We start from the raw sequence: 23,743 nt of genomic DNA, 5'->3' as shown, positions 1-23,743 counted from the left end.
CATTCTTTACGTCGAATACAAGTTTAATTTGGAATAATGAGCTTCAGCAGTTGCGGAAAGTATGCTTGTCATTTCATTCCAGTTGGAATCCCAGTGCCTCTTTCCTTTTTCCCATGGAAGAATAGCCATAGAAGGATTCATATAACACACTAAGCCATAAACCGTGATCTGCAAAGTCAAAAACACAGCATGCTTAACTGAACAAACTGCATTCTATAAGCCACATTTTATTTAATAAACCAAGGTTCAGCAAGCAATGACTTAGTGGCTATGTTTGACTAGATTGGTTAGAAATCTTACGAGTGCCCTTGCTCTACATGCTAAACTTGGTCAGTTTTAATCTTGGTGGGGTTGGTTTTGTGACTTGGCATGTAGTAGAATGGATCCAGACAATTTGGTTAGATTATGAGTCAGTGTACTCGGCAAAATGGCTAGGTTTACACAACATGCTGAAGCAAAATGACACCAATGCTAAGGGTTGAATGAACTTAGCCTGGAAAGATGTAGCCACTCAGGAACCATTCTGGTTATCTTCTGAAACTTTCATTTCCTCCTGAGCTGTTTCTCTATTTAGATAGAGTGAACTGAGCAGAGAGAAGAGAAAAAAGATGGACAGGTAAACAGGTATGTTGAAACTGTTTACATGTGTTTCTTCTACAGTACCCTCTGGTGGATTGCTTGACCTAGCAATTAAGAGACCTTTATGTACCCTGCTTGCTCCTCTTCTCCTTAGCAAAATGCATGAGGTTAATTAATCACAGTGATCTGATTCCTCTTCTTCAGTTCTTGGCCTCTGGAGCATAGTCTCAGCAGTCACTTCCACAGTGTACCAAGGATGTGCAAGCCAGGGCAGGATCCATAACTCCTCCACTGTTCTCGCAGTAGTACTCTCCTCTCTCAAAGGTTTCCAAAGCAGAGCTGTAAGCAACCTCCAACAGTATGGGGAGAGTGGAGATTATGACACATGCATGTATGATTAGCCTGAACTCATGTGGCTGTTTAAATCACAGATGCTTGAATGGTGGTGACATCAAAGAAGCCAGCTTCCGGGGACATGTGACATCTGAAAGCATACGGAAGGATTTCCAGCTATGAGACTAATCAAAGAGAAGCCAATTAAGAGATACCTTAATCACACACTGTAATTAACTGAAAAAGGGAAGATCAAAATGAGATAGAAGCCACAAAGCAGGAAAAGCTCAGGAGAAAGGGTGCCAGTCACCTTAGGCAGCCTATCTCAGTCTTGCTGGATGATCAAGGAGGGCTTGAAAATCCCAGCATCACCAACTTATACAGGGTGCTCCTTGCCACTAATAAATGTTGCAGGTGGCACCTGGTTGCCAAAAACTTAACTATCTTTGGTTTAAAACAAAAGAAGAAGGCATAGCGTAGGTTCATACAACACACTAAGCCAAAGTGCCATTATGATTTGAAAAACATAATGCTTGGTTTTAGCCAATTGTGTTTTACTTAATAAATCATGGTTAGGCAAACCAGTGCTTTTGTGGATGATGTGATCAAGGAAGTCACACAGTTAAAAAAACAAATTTGAAATGTATTTTATTTATTGTATTTCTATCCCAACTACACTCAACATGCAATACATAATTCATTCTGCTCCCAGCCATGTTATCTTCACCATAGCCATCTGAGGGTGATTACACTGGGAGAACATTGCTGGCTTGCAGCTTTTCAATAAACTGTGTGACCATGTGTGATTTAAAATCTGTGCCTCTCCAATCCAGATCCCATACTCTAATCCAGCTGTATTCAACCTAGTGCCCTCCAGATGTTTTGAACAATCCTTTGTCAATTTCATGCTACCTGAGAGTGATGGGAATTAAGGTCTCAAGTATGAAGAGGTCACCAGGTTCCTTGTTCCTACTCTCACCATTGCATTGCTAACACTGGCTCTAGTAAAGATTAGTGGATCTCCTCATAAATCCGACACCTTCTCTTCCCTCGGTGCTTTTGAGAGAAGGATGTGCATGATGTGCTGATCCCATAAATCTCAGCGTGGGACTTGAACAAGGAGCTTCCTGCTGCGTGGAGTCCTTAATTAGCTTCATCAAGAAACGCGCATCATTTATATAATCAGTGTATGAAAGCGGACTACAACAGTACCCAGCTACTCATTGCCTTCTGCAATAAAACCTGTACGTGTGGCAAGACAAAGAAGGCACGTTCCCAGCCTTGCAGAATATGTAGTCAAAAATTCCCAGTTATGCATATGCTGCAGTTTCACCCACATTAAGAAATACGTGTTTGAGGTGTAGCGGAGCTTTGGTTCTTAGACAACTGAAGTAAGTGAGTGCTGAGTGCATAGGTACTAAAGCCAGCTGAAATGGTAAGACTTCACTGGTCACTTTGCCACATCTGGGGTAATGTGATCAGATTACACTATCAAAATTCAGCCACAAAATGGCTGAATATGCCAACATGATTTCAGACTGTTTGGGGGGCAGGATTAAGGTTGGAGTTGGGGGGCCTTTGCTTTCCAGAGACTTACTGCTCCCTTTCCTACTGATCTAAAAATAATTGCTGGGGCCCTTCTAGTGATATCAAACCATCACTGGATGGTCTCCTACAGATCCCCAGGTGGTTGGGAAGCTGAGTTCTGACTCCCAACCTCACAGATATTGCTACACCCAGGTTAGTGTGTTGTGTGAATATTAAGAAAAAATGGGAACAAACTGGAACATATCCAGTGGTGGGGTTGGGCAATAGGAGTAGTTGTGTTTGCTCCATACACACAGAGAACCCCCATCCAATGGAGGGTTCAGCATTTGAAATAATCACATGGATTAATACTTAACCTCATTCGTTACAAGAGAATCCTAAATGCATTTTCATACTTTCTGGTTTTCCTAGAAACTCCCACTTCCTGGGCCATTTATTTCAAAAGATAGGAAACAATAAGAGAAAAAAAAATCATTGACTTGCAGGTTGGGTAGTAAGGAACAAGGGCTGAAATAAACATTTTGTCCCCAGGCTTCACCATCCTAAAAGGTGCTGGAAAAGGAAGACCCTAAAGGGGCTGAGAATGTTCCTCAAGTCCTTTGAGGAACATTTGGAATAAATTATATTTAGCCTGGAGAAGAGAAGCTCAGTGGGAGAGGGGCAGGTTTATTAGGGAAACCACATATGGCTCAGCTCCTACATTATAAGCCATAGTTTACAAACTACAACAGCTGAGTTCAAGGCCCAAACCAAAGAAATATTATGGGATAGTGAAATGGGCGAACCCCACCTATTTATATGATTCTGTAAGTCATTATCTCATATCCAAACCAGCCTTTCTTAATTCATTGAGTCAGAAGGGCTGGGTTCCCAAACTGCCCTGATCTATAAACCACGGTGACTTGATTCATATCACTGACTAAGCTGAGCTAAATAAAGCACATTATGACTGGATTCACATAAAACAAAGAAGCCATCGTTTGGATATATCCCATTGGCTGGATTTGCATAAGGTGCCCACCATGATTTCCTGATCACATCAGGTACACACCAGATACTAAGCCAGAAACAAGTGAATCTTATTTAGGCTTAATGTGTGTGTGAACCCAGTTTGTGGCTTAGCTCATTGGGTGAACCAGATCACTGAGAAACCATTGGCTTGCCTCAGGCCAGCTTCTGAATAAATTGCCAAGAAGAGGTGAGGATCAGAAAAATGATTCTTGTAGCTACTGGTCCCTAAGGAAGCTATATCACAAGTTGTCTCTCAAAACCGTAATCAGGGCTGGCCTAAAATACATATTTTATGTGCACGTTTCAATCCCCAGTAAGAATTTGGGGTGGACATTATGAGAAAGTGTCTGGTCAGAAGGTGTGAAGAGCTTCTGCCAATCAGAGCGGTCATTACTAGCCTAGGTGGACCCAAGGCTTATTTTGTTCTACATATTTAAAGTCTTGCATAGATACAAGAGACTTCCTTTTCGTGCATTTGCTTCTATTCTGAAAAGGCAACTGGAATGACATGCAGAGGGGGTACATCATAGCTGGGCTGCAAATATCTGGACAGCCGTTAGATGGTCACAAAAAATGAGTTTTATGTATCTCTTTCCTACCATCTGGTGGCTACCTGATTTTTTTGTGGCCCAGATATGGTATGCCTAATATAGAGAACATCCTCCCTTATAGGTTATAAATATGGGAATCACATGGTGTATAGGCAGTGGTATACAGACTAGAGATCTATGGCCCTTGAGGATGTTGCTGAACTTTGATTCCCATTGGCCATGGGGATTGGGATTGCTAGGAACTGAAGCATAGCAGCAACTGCAGGCTGTAATGATGCTGTCTGATGATCTTAAAAAGAGGATCCTCATGATGATCCTGGGATATAGATTGGCTGAATGATAACCACTTGCTCAAGGCCATGTAGTAAGCTTTATGGCTGAACAGAGATTTGAACTCAGATCACCGCACTCATGCATTCTGAACTAATCCACCACACTGGTCTGCAGGTCTCATCCTGCCTGTTCCCAATGCAAGTTACCTGTTGCCTGCTTCAATTGGTATGGTAGCCTTTTGCAGGGAGCGGATTGAGGGCACCCCTTCACCTTCCAGTATGCCTCCTGCCCAGGGCCACAGTCCCCCCAAAGTAGATAGAGCCAAGACAAAGCAGGACAAAATCTGAATTTGATTTAGTGTCATTTAAACCTAAATGTAATTAAAGATAGGTTGCATTAATTAAATGCAGTTAGTAAGGATACTTCCCCATATTGTTAATAATTTTCCTGCTTGGTCAGTATCTAACATGATTCACTCAGTAATGACTTTTGGAACCATTCTGGTGACTATGTCCAAGGCTTTTATGGGCTACGTGTGGTCATGGAACCGATGCCATGGCAAGGAGGACTTCAAGGGGATGGGTGGGAAGAGGAATTTCTACTGTGTATGCTTACACTGAGGATTCAAAGGATGTGAAGTGAATCCCTGCCATCCATATCTAAGGCTTTGCTTACATAACCCATCTAAGCCTGTCAGTTATAAAGCTAAAGGCCGCTTTTACACCACAGACTGAAGTTTGTTACTTTTAACAATTAGTTTTTCTTCACGGCTTAATGTGGTAGGTGATTCCATCCCATGTTGGTCATGTTCCCAATCCAAGTTACCTGTTGCCTGTTTCAACTGGTATGGCAGCCTTTCGCAGGGAGGAGGTTGAGGGCACCCCTTCACCTTTCAATATGCCTCCTGCCCAGGAGTGGTCATGTTGTGTCATGTCTTACTTTGGTCACGTCATGTGATCCAGTTCCTTAGAAATATCTGTGATGCTAGGAATGGCTGGAGGTACTAGAAAACAAGGCCAACAAAGAACACCCTGGATTGATGCCATCAAACAAGAGTTTTAGACCTAGAAACATTCAATGATACTGTAAAACGCTGGAAAGAATGGAGAAAGCTAATCTATGAAGTGGCTGAAGGTCAGATGCAACTGAACAGAGGAAGGCAGATTCAGAGAGAGTTCGGAATATTTTGCAAACCCAGAAAATGGGCCAAATTCAGGAATCAAGTTAAGTGTGTTATCGGAACACAGTCTGAACTCCAAATCAATCTTCCCCCAACCTGGGGCTCTCTAGATATATCACCCCAACCAGAAAATGCCTGTCTGCGGAAACGTGATTTTGATGCTGCACCAAGTCATCTTACGTAGTAGCCAGGTCAGAATTTGTGAATGCAGAACAGAACCAAGATCCAAGGGGCTGTTGTCTGAAGTTTCTTGTGGAAGTTTGTTTGGGGTATTCTTCTGAATCTGTCCAAGACAGACATCCAGTAGCAAGGAGGACAGTAAATAAATCTGACAGGAGAATAAGGTTTACAAATTCCTTGGGGAGAAGACAGCAGCTGTTTGGGTCTTGCATAAGATATAGGTTGCTACCAGCCTCAGAAAGGAAGCCGACAAACAGCCTGTTCTACGGAAACCTAGCCAGTGATTAATATTTATTAAAGGCCATCATTTAAAAGCGTCAGTGATGGCAGCATCATCAAGAGACACGGAAATAGATTCATCACAATTACTCATTGCAAGGGGAGACAAATCACAAAGAGGCTTGAATTGTGTGGTTCCAATAGACAAGTTGGAAGTCTGTGACTGGCATTCAGAGGCTGGGTAGGCTCATACAACAGGCTGAACCCTAAACTAGGGTTTAATGTATTCCAAGCAAATTGCATCTATGTAAGCTGCTGTGCCCAAACAACTTGCTGAAGCAGCAGCTGGGATCCCTCAACACATTGAATCAGAAGCTATTCAGCCCATTTTAATCTGGTCTAGCATATTATGAAAACCCAGGGTGAGTTTAATGCCAAGTGTATTGACAACAGTCTTGCTCATAAAGTATGAGCATCTTTCTTTTTGCATTTTTATTATGGTACACTGTAAGTGGATCTAGTTAAGATCTATTCATCTATGAAGGCAGGAAGTCTACCTTTTAAAACCATCTCCCTTACTTCAGTGTCCTCCTGATGTGTTAGGATTGCAATTGCTAGCACTTTCGATCAACATTGCTGTTAACCTTGCTGGCTTGGAATTCCAGAAATTGGAATTCCAGTATATCTGGAGGTTGAGGGAAACTACAGTATAGAGATATGTTTCAGCCTATTGACCCCAGGCATTTGTTCGATTTTTGTTTAGGCAGATTATACAAACAAGCCACTGTGGCTTATTCAGTAAACCCTGGTTATGAGAAATGGCCTAATCAAATATGCAAATCTAGCCACCCTGTGTATGTTTATGTAAAAGCTGGATCCAGTAGGATTCACTTCTGGATAAATATATGTAAGACTGAGCTTCATTGAGCTTCATGGTTTGTTGGTTTTTTAGCACAAGGGAAGCCAAAAACTATATTATCACAAAATATTTTGGGCTGGCACTACTGTGTGAGAACTTGGAGAAACAGATTTTAGGCTTTCAACTAACTGACTTTCAGTTAGGCCTAGACTGTATATTCAGAATGAACACATTTAATACAGTCAAATATAGACAGTATTTAAAGCAGAAGTTTAAATTAATTGCATCTGTCTGGAATTCAGAAGAAACTCATTATTTAAATATTGCCAAGAATTCAGGTTGTTTTAATGAAGTTTAGGACCACAGTCATGCAACACTTCAGGCACTTCAAAGTGCAAAGATAGTACTTGTCTGCAACTCATTAAAACAGCGCTTCCCAAACCTGAGTAAATTACCCAAAATTGGATAAAAGTGGTTTTCCTTTGGGTAACGACACACAAACCCATTACCCAATCACAACAGGGACAGAGAAATTGACTTAAAGATGGCCACATGTACTAAAATATATTCGAAAATTTCCCACAATATTCCTATTAAGACAAAAATCGATGAAATTACCAGTGGTAATTTGTTGAAATGAATTAAAGGTCATTCACTGATACTGTTTTTATAATATAGGTGGTCCTCAAGTTACAACCATTCATTCAGTGACCATTCAAAGTTATGATGGTGCTGAAGGAAGAGACTTGTGACAGTTTTGGGTAATGAAGGAAAAAGTTTGGGAAGCACTGCCTTAAAGGGTTTGTGTCTTTTCCAGAGATTGTGCACTGTGGGGCTATTTTAACTGTGACAGACCACTGTTTGTGCTTCCATGGCCTCTGAAGCACTTTGAGATTGACTCTGGAGTGATGCATAGCCCTACAGTATTTATAAATCTAATCATAGTTTCCCTTTGGTTCCTACATCTTACTCTGCCTTTGCTGTCTTCAACCTCAGTTGGTCACTTTGCACTTAATGTGATTGACTGTGGCACCCCATGTGATCTGGTTCATGGGCATCTGTGACATCATTGTCAAAAATTGCACAAGTCACCACAGGTGATTGGATTAAGTGGCAGTGAGGGCAGAAGCAGCCAAGGGCAGTGAGGGTGAAAAAGAAGGAGAAAGTTGCAGAGAAAGAATCAAAACAGTGCAAATGTGTTCACAGTGAAGGTTGAACACTAAAAAAGTTATTTGATATTCATAATGAAAAGAATGTGATCTAGCCTCAACATCATTCCAGATACTCTTGCTTAAATGTTTGTGGAATGAACCAGGATAAGTTAAGTCCATTCTTTCAGGGAATGCTGCTTGAATTTATTTAGAACCACCAAATTCAGTAGGACCTCCTTCCAGCCAAAGTTGAGTTTTGCATTGTGGCTTATGAGAATGAGTCCTGCTGACTAAAGAGGCTCAGAAAATACCCAGATGAGGCAATTTCTTGATCTTAATAGGAGCTTTCCAAGCAGGATTGAAAGGGGCTGTTTCTGTTGGGTTTAGCTCAGCATCTTTCACAGTGCCAACCAGAGAGAATTCTAAGAGAATAGGATTCCAAAGATCTGTGTGGTTTAACATGAAAGGATAACGTATGTTTGGAGTACTTGTCTTGGGAATTCTATAGTTAATTCCTGAATCAAACCTGAATTCATAGGCTTGCTTCCTACAGTTGATTCTATAGGGTCAAACTTTGCTGAGTTCAATAAGGTTCAAATGGTTTCTCATTAAGCAAGAATCAGATTGCAGTCTAGGAAAGATAAAGATAAAATACTATGCTTACTTATTTGAGAATGGATCTTACTTCCTAGCAAGAGGTCTCAAGATCTCCTCAGTGGTGGCTCTGCAGCTTTATCATCAATCCCACCCCTTTCTCAGCTTGAAACATCTTGCAGATTGCAGCTAATCTTGATCCCCCTTTTAAGGGACAAAACTCTAATGTAGCATGAGGGTCTCCAAATGTTTTGGGCTGGTAGGCACATTTGACCTTTTTTGTGTATTTCAGGAGTGTGATTATAACACGGATACTATGGCAAAGACTTTTCCATTCACAGGATAGCTGTCACCATGGGGGTGTCGAATTGCCAAAGATCAGTTTGATCAAACTGATGACATGTTCCCACATGCATTCAGACTGATTTGTATACTTCCTACAACGCTCTAGCTCAGTGTTTCTCAACCTTGGCAGTTTAAAGATGTGTGGACTTCAACTCCCAGCATGCTGGCTAGGAAATTCTGGGAGTTGAAGTCCACACATCTTCAAGCTGCCAAGATTGAGAAACAGTGCTCTAACTCAATGTTTCTGAACTTTGGCCACTTTAAGATGTGTGGACTTCAACTCCCAGATTTCCCCACCCAGCATGCTAGGAGTTGAAGTCCACACATCTTAAAGTGACCAAGGTGAGTCTCCCACAAAAGCAGGGGTCTCTGTAGAGTGTGGTCAAAATAAGCAAAATGGTGGCCATGATGGTACAATTGAAACTCTGCATGTTTTTTATGGGTGTCGCTGTCAAAAACAGGCAGAGCTTCAATTGCACCACCATGCTTACCATCTTGACATTTTTGACCATACCCTATGGCTACCCCTACAGAAGAGCCATTCTGAAGCACTAATATAATTCTGGCATGAGCACTTACAAGAGTAAGTTAATGAAGAGATTTTGGAGATCCATAGCATGCTTTCTGAAGCTAACTGAAGTGTCCAGAGAGGCTTACATGGAAGGAGACTCAAGACAATGTTCCTACAGAGATTATTATAGGCACAAAGATGGAAAGACTCTGAAATACCCACAATGGAGGAATGGTTGGTGAAGATGACAGAATTTGTAGAGATAGCAAAATTGACTTGTTTGACGAGGGAAATGACAATAACTCTGTGTGTTAGTGATTGGAAACCCTTCACGGAATTTTTGCTGAAAACAGGAAAAAATGAACCTGTGATTTATGGGTGTGATGATTAGAAAGGGTAGAATATGGAAAGAAGGGAGCCATGATATAACTATATAGAGAGAGGATAAAATATAAATGCATTTATAACTGCTGGAAAGAAGATTAGAAGCCACTCCTTTATATCGTTTTTTCTTTTCTTTTCTTTTCTTTTCTTTTCTTTTCTTTTCTTTTCTTTTCTTTTCTCTTTCTCTTTTCTTTCATTACTTTCTTATTTACTTATCACTTTTCTTTTACTTTTCTTTACTTTTACTTTCCTTTTTTTCAAACCTGTATTGTTTTTATTCTGCAAAACATTCTTTAATAAAAAAAATAATTAAAAAAAAAGACAGTGTTCCTACAGACCTTCTCCAAAGGGACATGTTAAAGCCACCTGTTTGGACAAGAAACAAGCGTGCAAACCCCAAAGGCAATATAATGTTAGAGTGGTAATCATTCAGTGCATAAGTTTAAATTTATGAAACTTTTTCCCCCTTCTGAGATCCTTCTGTGGAATGAGCTACCTTCCCAAGCCTTTTCAACTTAGAACTTCCTCTCACCACCTGGCTAGTTTCACAAGCCTCAGATCTTTCCCAGCAGATGTTTGGTGCATCTGAGAATGGCTGTACCTCCAAGGCAAATTATTGTTGTCTCTTCCCATTTTATCCTTAGGATCCTCTGGTGGAAATAGCAGCTTTGAGAGAGGAGAGACTGGAATGCAAACAGTCTGTCTCTGGAGATGACAGGATGGACAGGGCTGGTTTGGGATCACACGTTTTTAATGCTTACCTAGGAAGGTGCATCATTTCAGCTTCCGCTATTTCTCCAGGTAGGTCAGAATTGATCTTCTCTGACTGGCCATAGTTTTCTGAAATGTCTGTCCATAGGATGGCCCTCTTTCAGAAAAGCTGAATATAAGTCTGGATTAAGTATAACAAATTGGATGAAGGAAGGAACTATGAAGTTTTCCATCTACACCAAGCACCTGGACAGCAGGCTGGGAACACTTAAGTTACATAAGGACAAGCTTTCACACTGTAGTGAGATATTTTGTATTTCTGTTTAAAATATTGCAAATCTCTCTCTCTGAGGCTGGGGCTGCACTGAATGTTTCTTGATGGGTGCAAAGGGGCCACAGCGAAGAAGCCACTGCTTCAGAGAGGCCACAGGCATTTCGTGGATGGCTGCACATTGATTTGATGCTTTCCCTTTGAGGAAGTGGGAATGATTATTTCAGTAGACATCTGATGCATATTTTGGGGGGTTACATTATTGTTTCCATGTCTTTTCTGGCTCAGAACAGTGGGAAACCACCACCAAATGTTGGCAGTCACTCTGACAACATTTGGTGGCCATTTTGACATTCCCTTGATCTGGATCTTTGTCCTTCTGGCTGTGGGTCATTCATTTTGTCTGGTGGCAACTCCCTAGGCATCAAGCTGAGGATTCTGTTTCCTCCTTCTTCTTTTTTACCTGGAGATGCCAGGAGTCGAGCAGAGCTCATTCTCTTCTACTCAACTAGTGTCTTAGGCATAAATGTATGTTTTTTAAAAAATGCTTTAAGAAAAAAACACCTTTATCCCTGGTAATCTACTTCTCTACTTACAGGGATTTTAAAATGTGGATGGCCAAAAATGGTGTCTCTTACCTATACTCTGTAATGTTCATTACTGGCACAATAAAAGAATCGCATCTTATAATGTAATTCTGCTCCCTGTGTTTTCCGGCACAAGGGAGAGAAGTTAGCATTTATGTCAGAGATCAGGTAGGAAACTTTGCTGAGTGAACAGTACAAGAACTACAAAAAGGCAAAGTTGGGAACAGAGTGTGGAGCCAGGAAATACCACCTGCCACTCTATCTAAGGTCATCCTGTCCCCAAAGAACCTATTTGAAATTCCGTTTCTAATTTTGGACAATGAACTCTTCAGGAATGTCGTATCCAGCAGTGCTGAAAATCTAGCCCCGGCCAGAGCCTAAAATATCTTGCTAAACCGGGATCAAGGACCATTCACTCCCCACTAAGGTTTAAAATGAAGCAGGTTATAGCTTTTGCAAGGCTGGAAAAGTCTGATCTGTATGTATGCTTCCTGGAACTGAAGTTAAACATGTTCAAACAGTATTTTATTGATTGATTGAAAGGGGGTGTTCGCATGACGTGCAAAACCTAAGCCCTGTTAACAAAATATAATGGTTGAGTTCAGATGATATGCTAGCTCCCAAACAAATAAACCATATTATGGCATAAGGTAATGGTCTGATTCAAACACATATGAAAACAATGGCTCAGTTTCCCACAACACACTGAACCTCCCCATTTTAGCCTTATCTAGAATGTTATATGATGGTGGCTACTATCTTCAACGAGTTGATAAAGACTGCTTCACTGCCTTTTCTCCTAAGATCAGCTTTTGTGAGGAGGCAATACGTCTGCAAGGGAGTTGAGTGAATTTTTGAAGCCAAGTTTTTTTTTCCTCCCCCAAAAGCCCTGATTTGAGGTAATTAAAATGGCTGCCTGGCTTTCAAACACAAGGTTGGCCAGCATGGTTGTGAACAGCAGTAGAATCAATGCAGAAAAACATACTGGCTGAGTTGACATGTTCCATGGGCTTCTGCAGAGAGGAGGAATTGACACACTAGTCATGATGTCAGTCATGCAAGTGACACCAATTACATAATTGGTGTCATCTGGGCAATGATGTTATGACACAGGTAATGTCATTGTGGCATGTATCCCCTATGACTGTGGACAATCATACGGTTGGGCAAATTATGTCAAATGCACCATGTCCCTGTGGCTTGGACCAGATGCCAAGACTAAGCTCTGTCTACATCAGTGTTTCTGAACCATGGGCATTTTAAGCTGGGTGGACTTCATCTCCCAGAATTCCCCAGCCAGCCATGCTGGCTGCGGAATTCTGGGAGATGAAGTCCACCCAGCTTAAAGTGCCCAAGGTTGAGAAACACTAGTTTGCATAAAAGGAAAAAAGGTTAAATTTAAGACAGGGGTTTCTTCTATGTTGTCATACAAATTCTGGAACTCTCTCCCCAAATACATTCACCCGATGTTGTCTTTGTTATATTTAAACACCAGATAAAATTGATTCTGGTTTCCAGGGCTTTTACAATTACATTTGAGGCTCTTTCTTAATGTCTTTTTTTTTTTCTTCAACAATTGTTTTATTTTGCTTCTGTCACCTCTGTTGATTTTCTTTGGTGCTCTTTTTCCTGCATAGTGTGGATGAAGTTTAATTGTTTGGCAGTCACTGTAAGCTGCCTCAGAGCTGAGGGCAGCAGAAAGTTTGTTGAGCATTCAGTAAATAAATAAGTGCCATTTGCAATTCAGCACTGGCAACTTTTTTTTTAAGTGTCAGATAATGATATGGGAGGCTTTGTTGTCACTGAAACAAAATGGAGTCTTAAGCATCTTTAAATTCATTGAGGCCACTATGAATGAACCTTCGCAATTCAACGTTCAGCTAATGACTCAATTTTAATGGAACAATAAACTAGGCTTTCTAATACATAAAACAAGCCTCAGTTACATCAGATCATCTCTGTGGTAGAAAAGATGGCTAAATAAAAGTATGCATTGGGTGGAAAAAGGAGACAGAGAAAAGAATCTCTCTCCCTCTCGTCCTCTTTCTTAAAATACTAGAACCAGGGTTATCCCAGGAAACTGAGATGAAGAGGCAATGGGAAGTACTTCTTCACACAGTGCTTTGGGACCCACCTAGACAAGATGTAGAGATTGTTGACAACGGGAAATGTTTCAAGGGCGTTATTTGTGGGAGACACAGCTATTTGTGCTTAACAATTACAATGGTTGCCTAGTACTAATAGCTTTTGTGGCTGTCTCCCTCTCAATACCAGATATCTGTACAAGTTTGTGCAGGTTGATGTTCTTTTCTCAGCTTCCCAGAAGGGTCAGACCAAAATGCTGCACGAAGCAGAATTGTTGCCTGATGTAGCCCATTTTTTCTTCTGTGTCCTCTTTTAACAGGGCCACAAGGAGGAGATTGGAAATGTCCACCATTTTTAAAAAATCACCTCACTATAGATGTGACCAGTGTTTCTGAAGCTTGGCAAGTTTAAGATGTGTGGACTTCAACTCCCAGAATTTCCCAGCCAGCATGAAACACTGGATGTGACATTTTTAGCTGTACTTTTAATGAAACAAGGCAACTCCTTATTGTGGCTTGCAAAAGAAGATTGTTTCCGTTGGCTGTGGTTAAAATTAATGAGAGTTTCAGGTTTCAAAGATAACATTTAACTGAAACTGGTTCACTGAAAAGAGACATGGAAATATGACATCTGAGACATGTCTACCCCAGAAGAGGAGATAAACAAATGCTTGTGATAAACCAATGTTATGTCAGAATGCAATCAGCAATTGGATTTATTGACTGTACCCACCCTCCTTATATTGGTCTATGACTGTAATAAAGATTTGATTTGAGCAATTGGATTCAAACATTATGCCAAACCATAATGTGGTTTGCTTGATTTGGAGTTAGCATGATGCTTGAGCACATCCAATTACAGCTTCATGTTATGTCCAAGCCAGGTCATTGTGGCTTGTTCCATAAACCAGGGTTTAAAATCCTGGCTTAGCACAGTGTGCAAACTCATCGAAGGCTTAGTGACACACTGCACTCACTTTTTTAACTAACTTGCTTAACTAATTTCCTGCAGCCGTATACTATGCTGAGCCACAAATAAGCAAACCCCATTCTGACTTAGTCTCATGTGTGAACCCAGCCCAGGAGATACTAGCTCCCGATACTGCTTAAGTATTTTGTTCATCAAAAAGCTAGTTACCAGATATGAGCCCTTGAACTAGGCTATATTTGGCGCTTTCAAACTTTCATGCAGTGCAGCACAGAATGAAAGTTGTACACGCAGGACATCTAAAGTCTAGGCCAGTATTCCTCAACCTTGGCAGCTTGAAGATGTGTGGACTTCACCTCCCAGAATCCCCCAGCCAGCATGGCTGGCTGGGGAATTCTGGGAGTTGAAGTCCATACATCTTAAAGTTGCTAAAGCTGAGAAACACTGATCTAGGCTTATATCAGATGCCAATTTCTGCTGTGGAAAGTTGGAAGGTGAGCTAAGCCGGTGTAGCACGTACCACATTAGACAGAAGAAGAGAAGCTTAGGCAAGCAAGGATGTGTCACCAAAGATAACTAGATTTTTGCTTTGATGTGCCGGTAGTTATTGGAATGGTAAAAGCTAAAAAGGAGTGGTGAGCCATTGCCTGGATTTTTGTAATGTCTTTGTCACAGACTTCCTCTGTAACTAGAGGCAGGTTGTTTGACTGCTTCATGCTTCAGTCTTGCTCTGCGTACAATGCAATTAATACTATTTAACACCTACTTCACATGGGGTGTAGTGAGACTTAATGAGACCTTTTAATACGCTTTACAATCCCAAGATGAAAGGGGCTGGGGCCAGGCAGGTTGTCATTACAGAAGGGTAGGCAAATGATGTAGCCTGGTGGAACAACATCAAATGCCTCTGTGTGAGCTGTTTAACACAACCCACAGTGACACCTGCTGGGAATTAGTCTGTCCGTCTGCCTCCACCCTAGATGAAACAAACAAAGGATGAATGGATCATGCCATAGGGTGGGGTGGGAATGGAAGTGCTCCTCTGTATGTGTTTTGGCTTGCTTTGGACTGGAGCATTTTTAAAACTTCATTTTTCCAAATGAAAAATGAGATTTCTTTTTTCACTGAGGCAGGGGTCCGGCTTTTAAAAGCAGGAACTCTAGGGCATGGGGAACCTTTGCACATGGACTGGCTGAACAGGAGGACTGCCACATTTTCTTGAAGGCCCCACTTGTGGACAGATCTATGAAATGCAGGCAAAGAACACCCAGAACAAGAGCAGCTGAGCCAGCAGATTCTTCGATGACGCTATCAGATGGAGCACCTTCTTTCCATGGAAGGAGTCCCGGGGTTGCAAAGCTTTACCCTCTCCACCCATCTCAGATTCATCCACCATTTGGCTTCCCTGTCTCCCTGTGGGGGAGGCCACCTCACAGTTACCAAGCCACACGGGTATTGCTTCTGCTCAGATCAATTGCAAAGAGATCAAAATGGTCTCCAAAGCTACCGGCTGGATCCAGATAGCATCTCCTTAGAGGCAAGAAGGGTTTAAGCAATCAGAGCAAAGAACAGCTGTATGCTTTTTCTGCCCATCCCCCCTCCACATCTCCACACCAAAGAGAAGAGATAAAGACACGGATAATGTCCAGGCTGTCTTGAAAGTAGGGGGAGATACCTCAGGAACCATAGGTGGGAGGCCTCCTGATCATCTCATCCAGGCAGAAGGGCATTCTGGGCACTGTCTGGACAGGTTGGCTCTAAAGACAAATAGGTGGGATTCTGGACATGATAAGGCACATGTGCTGACTCAAAGCCAGTTTGCTGGTGGGGGTGAGTTCTGTGGATGGAGCAGAGAGATCTGGAATTGTATCACTGAATAAGGTAGAACTAGATGGGGAAAGTGTGTCCCAGATAGAGAGATGTGTGGTAGGGACTGCCTTGGTTTCAGAGTGGAAAGTAGATGCCATTCCCCCAATCTCACATTTATGTGGGTTTCCCACATGCTTCAGCAGGACCATTCGTGGGGAGGGGTCCAAAAAAATCAAGATGCCACAACCATGCCATCAAAGCCTTGCTGCTTTTTACCTGGGACACTCATTAAAATGGGTGGGACTTTGATCTTGAGGTTGGGGTTACCATCCTGACTTTTTTTACTCCCCTTGCAGACTCCCCTGCATTGTTCAGATGATGAGTGGGAGGGAATCTCTAGACTTTGGGGGAAGAAGGTAGGACAGGAAAATATAAAGATCACTTAGCTTGCAATAATCTTATAAAACTGATTTGGGACCAGCAAATGCAGAACAGATCAACTCTGTCTTCTTACTAAGTAAAATATTATTCGCACATAGCAAAGTAAGTCTAGGCAACTGCTCTTGAGGTGTGAAAATTTCAAATATATTTCACAGATATACGTTGTATGTAAAAAAAAAAAAGTTTCTATAGTAGAAGTGTTATGCTGCTTAAAATAATATTATGTAATTTCTCTTTAAAGGCCTAACATTGAAGTTAGGGAAACTTGTGACCTCCCAAACTGGATCCCGGAGCCTGTTTTAACTTTATCATCAAATCTGGAAGCAGGAGACTTGACAGAAACAGTAGTATAAGTCTAAAACAGGTTTATATATTGCTTTGAATGCTGCGTTTTAAAAGCTGCTTGTTTCTTAAGTAGAAAAGCAGGGTGCAAATATTTTAAATTAAAACAAAGAATTCCCTAAACCCGGGGAAAATACCCCCAAATCCTGGTCCCACTGATGCAAATGACACTCAAGTGACATAAATCCATCTTCCACTCTGTTGGTGCCCGCTTCCATCAGTGTCTCAGAGACAAACCCTGAAGCCTGACTTCACCCAAAACTATTAACTAGGGCCTCCAGTAACCCAAAGATTACCCCTCTCTGACGTAAATGGAGGATACTGTAGTGGGTTGTATTTATACTATTCCCAGGCTGTGTGGCTTACTTTGTGTGTGTGAAGGCTGCATCCATGCCTGGTAATTGGAAGTAAGTTGTTATTGCGCCGACGTGGAGAGGAAAACCTACAGGGGAATGAGTTTGTTCAGCATTCCTGGAAAGATGCCTAGAATTTTTACTGAAAGGGGTCAGGAGGTGATAAGGAGCAAAATTTGGGAACTGCAGTGCGGCTTTATGAGAACCCAAATGATTTACAGCAAATATTAGATAGAATGTATGACGCAACAAGGAGCATGGATCTGAAAACTGATGTGTTGTTTTTGATGGAAAATGGAATGAATGTTTGCAAGCTACGCATATATGACAAAAATGTTCAACAGGAAGACGAACTGGGGTGTCTTGGCAGAATGTTTGCTAAAGATGCAGAGACGGAGCAATTTTAAGAGGTGCCTATAGAGGTAGAGAAGGAGCGGGTAGCAAGGAAGGAATGTTTGTCAAAAGAATCAAAATGGCTCTGCTTCTGTTCACTTTGTTGTATGGAAGTGAAGGTTTGGTATGTCAGGAGAAACATAGAAGTAAGTGGACAAAGTTAGAATGGGTTTCTTAAGCGCGTGTACTAAAACAAGAAGAGATGGGGCAAGCATGAATGGGTGCTGAATAAATATGGAGTAAATCCAAAAGTGAGAGACTACTGCAGTACAAAAGAAGTTGCATTGAGATGGTTTGGTTAATTAATTTGGCTTACTATGGTTTATAACATATTGCTTACACCAAAGGGAAATAGCGAGATGTGTATGTATATGTTCCCAGGGCCCAATGCAATACATTCTGCTACCTGGAGCAAAGAGCAAGATGGTGCCTTCTCCATTCCTTGACTAGATGGCCAAATGAATGCTTTTTTCAACACTGGTAGTAAGAAGCATCCTCCACCCTATTTTGAGGCAGAAGGTGAGTGTAGCAGCTGCAGAGCAGGCACCTTAGTGAACACGGCTCTGTCTCTAGTCACGACCTGTTGCTCCCCATCTCTCAGCATCTGCCGCCTGAAGTAACAAACTCCCTCTAACCTCTTCCACATGCAGTTTCTCCCCCTGGGTCTCAGCAGTGCCCTGGGGTTTGGAAGGAGCTAAAGAAGCTGAGCCAAAAATCCTGGCTCAGTTGCTGCTCAGAGGAAATCCTGCTTTAAAAGTTATGCAGGGTTTTCTCTGGAGCTGCAGAGTGGCCAATATCGAGACTTTGATTGTTCCTGTAGGCGAGGTGGCATGGCACCTGGCCACCATCTACTTGGCTCCAAGAATAGTTTGGTTTCCCCCTTGAAGAGTGGCAAGGCATGAGGGAAGAACAAGGGTGGAATCAGAGTGCCAACTGGTGTGTATTTTCTGTGCTCTCCAGTTGGCCAGCTGGAGGAATCAATGACCAGCTCTGTAGCAGCAGTGAGGACACGGGCATGGTGGCAGGGACATGTTGCAAAGGATAAAGGGTGTGAGACTGCTGGTTGGTGGAAGTGCTCCATGGCCACTGGTAGAGCCAGTAGAGGCTATACTATTTTCACCATGTCCAATTGCAAATTGGGGATCATCTGATCAACACAGTAGTAGTAGTGGCTGTATTAGTAGCAATAGATTTCTTAGGAGTGATAAATTTCTTATTTTAAAAAAAGTCCATGTCAGGGAGAAGAAGAAAAATTATCTGTTACAAAGCTCTGAATACCACCCCATCACAGAGACGCCAGGGAGTTGATGACAATGAAATGCAACAAGCATAAACATCTAAACATTCTTCACACACACCCCAATCCACAAAAATCCCATTAACTTAAAAACACATGTTGTTGTTCCTAGCATTTGTCTTGCTTAGTTACAAAGAATGCTTATTTTGAATTGCACTCACTGCAGTTCACACAGCAATGCAACAAGGGGGTTTGGTTTTCAGCCAGCTTGTCTCAGAGACAAACACTGATTTGGGCTGAGAGGGGGGGACTGGCCCAAGGTCCCCCAAGGGAGGACTAGAACCTGGGCCTCTCTACTCCTACTCCAGCACCTTCACCACTACATCGCACCAGCTTTTTAACTTAAAAACATAATCAGGGTGAAAATCTTCAAAGAAGATTGTCTTGCCCATATGCCTGTCAGAACTAGTCATTTTCATGGCTTTATGAAAAACCAGCAGGGGAGGACCAAATGAATCTAGGAAGTAAATGGTTCCACAGAGTTGATGCTGCCCCTGAGAAGGACTGCTTCTGAGCCCCCATCTTCTTAACCTCTCATGGGGTGGGCCGTTAAGTGTCCCCAGACCTCTCACACAGCCCAAAAGGAGACCATGATTGAAAGTATCAAATGATGCCAAGTAGTCTAAAAGTACCAGCACTCCCTCCATCTAGGTCCTGACATAATTTATCCACCAGAGTGACCAATGCCATTCAGACTCTATGCCCATGTCTGAGCCCTGACTGAGTTTAAATCCTCTGTAGCAGAAACTCAACCATTGAATCCAACATTTTCTCCAGAAAGGGGAGGTTGGAGTTGTCAAAAATGGGTGGATTGAAAGATGGTGTCTTCGGGAGGGGTACCAGATTTCCTAAGCCTGACAAAATTACTCTGGATTTATTAACTAGGCTTTCAGCTTTTCTGTATACATTGAAGTATGATTTATGGAGACTTATGAAAATACAAACAACACAAAGAAAACCATGAGTGATTAGTGTCACCTAACTTTCTCCAATCTAGTACCCTCCAGATGTTCTGGATTACATATTGGCTTGGAATTCTGGGAACTATAATCCAAGACATGAGCACATCTGGAAAGTGCAGAGGAAATTTTGAAAGAGGACAATGGATGTTTCTGTAACAGCACTGAACATAGCAAAGAACCCGACAAGAGAGTATGATTCAGCTCTTTGAAATGCTTCCAGAATAAACCAGCATATTAGTTGGCTTCTTTGTACTTGCCTTTCCAATATAGAGACATGTATTGTATCCAGGTCTAATTAAACTTCAGCTGAAATACTGAACCACATTTTCCACGTACCCTTTGGTTCATCTGTTCGGTATTATTTGTTTGTTCTGTTAGCTAACACATCCAATATGGCTTTCAAATGAAGGTAAATATTCATTTGACCCACTCGGGCCAGCCACTTGGAATTAATACAGATGCTTCATTCCAGATTTGCTAATAATTGCCCCGGATGGCTTTAAGGATAGATGAGCTGCTTCTTGGCAAATGGCAGAGGAAAAGAATTAGATCGGTGGGGCCCAAGGAAGGGCTCCTCCCCCCTCAACAGGCATTTCTCTTCAAATTCTAAGTCTTTTGCATCTCCACTCCTTTTTTTTTAAAGATTTTTTTTATCACGCCTTTATTTTTTTTTATAAATAAGAAGGTGGTGATCATACCTAGTCCTCCTTCCTCTTCCTATTTTCCCCACAACCACCACCCTGTGAGGTGGGTTGGGCTGAGAGAGGGGGACTGGCCAAAGTCACCCAGCCGGCTTTCATGCCTAAGGTGGGACTAGAACTCATCCTCCCCTGGTTTCTAGCCTGGAGCCTTCATCACTAGATCAAACTGGCTCTTTTTTCACCTACCCAATCCCCACTTGCATGCCTCCTACATTTCTGAATGCTTTACCTGCTATTTTCACCTGCACACATACACTCTCTAGTCTTACACCACCGCCCTCCCTCATGGAGCAAGGAGACTTTTCCTTTTCTCTGCAAGTTTGTTGTGCTCCAAAACTAGCCTCTTCAAAGTTAAAGAGGCTCGATTTTGAGCACGGCCAACAGTCATGACCAGTATTTTTCAGAGGGCTACCAGAAGGCGGCCAGGACAGGACCAAATTCTTGGTCAGGAATTCTTCAATTCAAATTCTTCTGTTAAATGTTTGAAGCTGTCTCTTCCCCTGCCCAGGGTGTAGGGCCAAAAGGCTTGGTCTGGAGTCCAACCACAGCAGCACCATTCTTGTTCCTACCATTCACCCTACTCCCCCATTTGCAGGTGCTGTAAGGGGCAGCAGAAGACAGTCTGTACCTTAAGAGTGTGGAAAGGCTAAAGAAGGGGGTCAGAGTTGCTAGCTGAGGTTTTGTCATGTATCAGAGATGACAGAAGAATTTGGGAAGAGTCATTCCGAGGAGATAACACTCATCAACCAAATATTCTTGCAAGAGGCATGACTGATTTGCAGCTTGACAGTCTTGGAAGTGATGTAGGGCTAGCTATATGCCTGTAGAATATACTGTGTATGGTTGGATGTCTAGCTGATAAACTCCTAAAATAGTCATACTCCAGTGACCTTAAAGTTTTGATAATGTGGCCAGGTATGTCTGGCTCCTATTTATTTGTTTCAGAACAGCTGAGAAAGACTTGTTCCTGAAGTCCTGGGAATCACAGGGATTCTTCACTGCACTATGTCAGTGTCCAGGTCCCTCAACACGGAGCATTCAATAATATTGTGCTAAGCCATAAACCATGTTTTACGTGGCTGAGTTAATGCACCATGTGTGAGAAAAGGTAGCCCAGCCCATTGGCAATGTGCTAAGTTAAAATCAATCAAACTACATAATAGTTTAGCAGGCTGTGTGAACCCAATCACTATATTTTATAAACCATAATTTATAGATTAGTTATGTTGGAGTCAGGCTATTTGTGATAGACTGACACTCTACCAAGTGTTAATCTGCAGTGTATTTCTTGACTGCGTATTCCTTTATTGGTGAACAAGCCATTGCAGCTTATCTAAAACCCACGAGGAAAAAACCTGCATTGTACTAAGCCACAATGTGGTTTGTTTGGTCTTGGCACAGTGTGATGCATAAATCTATCCAACTGTGTCTTACGCAAACCATGATTTAGTAAACTGCATAACCCATGCTGAACCAGATGGACCAACAATGTGATTCACTATAAAGCAGGGTTTTTAAAGTCATTTGTTACATTTATGTACAGTCTTACCTCCAAAACCTCAAAGTAGGTTATGCAGAGATCTCCTTACATTTTATTCCCACAACAGCAGTCTTATGAGGTAGGTTGGGCTGAGACAGTGACTGACCCAAAGCCACCCATCCAGTGAGTTTCCATGGCTGAGAGGAGGCTTGAACCAGGATCTCTCCACTGCACTGTTTACCGATGTAATAATAGACTTCCTGTTGCTCTCCACACCATCACTGTTGGGGGGAGAGGATTACTGTCATCAGCTGGCTAGGCCAGTTATAGGAGGTTCTACCTGGGGCATAAATGCTCTGTAAGCCAATGCCCTGGGTGGTTAACCTCACTCCTAGTCTCTTCCTGAATTGCAGATATCAGAATAAGCATTGGAATAGGTGTGTGCTCCTTTGTGGGATGAGGTCTTAGGGGAGGAGGATCAGGTCTTCTTCCAAGCAATTCTTAGGCTTGTCAAAGGTTAAGCAGATGCAGCATTTGCTCATCAAGGTAAGTTACCCATCAGGTTTGTTCAGTCATTTCCTGCTCTGCTTGTGTCTTTTTTCAGGGTGTCTGGGTTGTTTTGCAGACTACTCATTTCCTACTTGCTCTTTATAGCTAATTGAGTGTTGCACAGGGTTCATTAGGCTTGAGAGGAACATGGTGGAGCAGAGACCCTTTGACTTGGCATAAGTCTTTGTGGAACCTGTGATTAATAAATAAAGGCTTTCTTTCTGGCTCCAGGCTTCATTCAGTTCAATGGTCTCAGCTGTTCTCTATCATTTCCCCTGAAATTCTTGCCTGCTAGCCATTTGGGATTTGCCTAGTGAAAAAGGTGAATGCCATGCCAAAACCTTATTCTGCATTTTGGGGCACAATTCTGTTTAATGGCAAAGAAATGGTTACTAACATTTTTTTTAATGAAGAAAAAATGGGTAAAATTCTCATGAGCTCTGGCATTTCCCTTACTTGCAGGGTAGGTCCTAACTTTCATTCCAGCAATCTCCTCAGCTGCTCGTGTGTCTAATGCAGAGTTTCTCAACCCTGACAGCTTGAAGATGGATGGACTTTAACTCCCAGAATTCCCTAGCCAGCTGGCTGGGGAATTCTGGGAGTTGAAGTCCACCCATCTTCAAGTTGTCAAGGTTGAGAAACACTGGTCTAATCAAATCTCAAAGGCAAAAATGATGAGGGAACTGCTCCCATGGAACTTTTTCCAATAATGGAAGCGGAGTAGATCTGGAGGAGTTTGCAAAGTGAGAGACATAAATGTAACAAAAATGACAACACCACCAGTATCCTCAACATTACAGCAATTATAGAAGCTCAAAAAGGCCTCCCAAAGAAGTTGGAAAGAAATTTAAAAGCACCCAGAGAAGGAGATAGGAAAAACAATCTTTTCTCAGAGGGAAAGGAAACTTTGTGGAAGTTGGAAGAAAATAGGTATGGTGTTGGAAGGTATCCTGTTTATTTAAGCTTGACTTCCTTTAATTAACATTCTGCCAGCCGGAGCAATCATAAGAATTCCTGTTACTAAAGGCACATCATATTTTAAATGTTTATTAAAAAGTTCCCATCAATACTAGAACCAAAATTTATCCAGCAAAGCCAGGGAAACCATAATTTTGTA

The 23,743-nt window shown here is 42.0% G+C and overlaps 1 long non-coding RNA gene across 7 annotated transcripts in view; it reads left to right on the top strand.

The window, feature by feature from the left end:
* LOC112540387 (uncharacterized) overlaps positions 1-23,743 on the top strand; it is a 43,400-nt gene that overhangs the window by 6,996 nt on the left and 12,661 nt on the right. For 2 of the 7 annotated variants that reach the window (XR_015796028.1, XR_015796027.1), the window contains exon 4: positions 10,363-10,519. This is a non-coding gene — a long non-coding RNA (uncharacterized LOC112540387). Of the gene's footprint in view, positions 1-1,010; positions 1,687-10,362; positions 10,520-13,691; positions 14,233-23,743 lie in introns of those variants that run through there. The other 5 variants (XR_015796022.1, XR_015796023.1, XR_015796026.1 and 2 more) reach the window with 4 other exon arrangements.

Source organism: Python bivittatus, unplaced genomic scaffold (assembly GCF_059951505.1).
Source record: "Python bivittatus isolate LINGU-HERP-01145 unplaced genomic scaffold, Pbiv_v1 ctg000310_np1212, whole genome shotgun sequence".
NCBI classification, from domain to species: Eukaryota; Metazoa; Chordata; class Lepidosauria; order Squamata; family Pythonidae; genus Python; species Python bivittatus.
Note: the sequence above shows the minus strand (reverse complement) of the source record. Positions and strands in the feature narration are given on the sequence as shown.